This window comes from Cricetulus griseus, unplaced genomic scaffold (assembly GCF_003668045.3).
Source record: "Cricetulus griseus strain 17A/GY unplaced genomic scaffold, alternate assembly CriGri-PICRH-1.0 unplaced_scaffold_152, whole genome shotgun sequence".
Lineage (NCBI taxonomy): Eukaryota > Metazoa > Chordata > Mammalia > Rodentia > Cricetidae > Cricetulus > Cricetulus griseus.
In genome coordinates, this window is record NW_023276867.1 from 28,671 (window position 1) to 29,273 (window position 603).

Here is a 603-nt window from a genome sequence, read left to right on the forward strand (position 1 = left end):
CAAGAGAAGGCAGGTGATGTGTCTCCAATTTATGTTTTTGGCACACCCAATGTTTTCCTGTAAGTTCCAATGAGCTAAATGGGACCAATGAATAAAGGTCCAAAGATTCATTCCAGATAAATAGTATTCATTCCCACAGTGATCCCAGATTCCTCTCTTCCTCCTCTGGTAACTTTCCCTGAGAAAACCCTCCACCATTTGACCATAAAACCTTCTGTCACCTGGACTTAAAAAATATTTTGTCTTCTAAATTTAACTCTGTCTCCTACACTGCTGACATCTGTTGAGGTCTAGGAGTCCCGAATGAGTGCTACCTGGCCTGTCCAAAAAGGGAACAAAAGGGTATTCCAGAATGTGGTAGTATGACAACAGGTCCCCAATGATGGTCAATGCCCTGTTTCAGCAGCATGCTATCTTGAGAACTCTATATCCTTATTCCCTAAATTGCCAGTTCTAAAACCACAACAATCAGTATTCAGGGAAATTAGGAATGAAATGTGCAGGCACCTCAATCTCGGCCTGCGTCCACCACTGCACTGTCGCTTTGATGTACTCATTCAGGCAGGCCTCTCTCAATGCAGGCTTTCATGTTTACTATGTCTG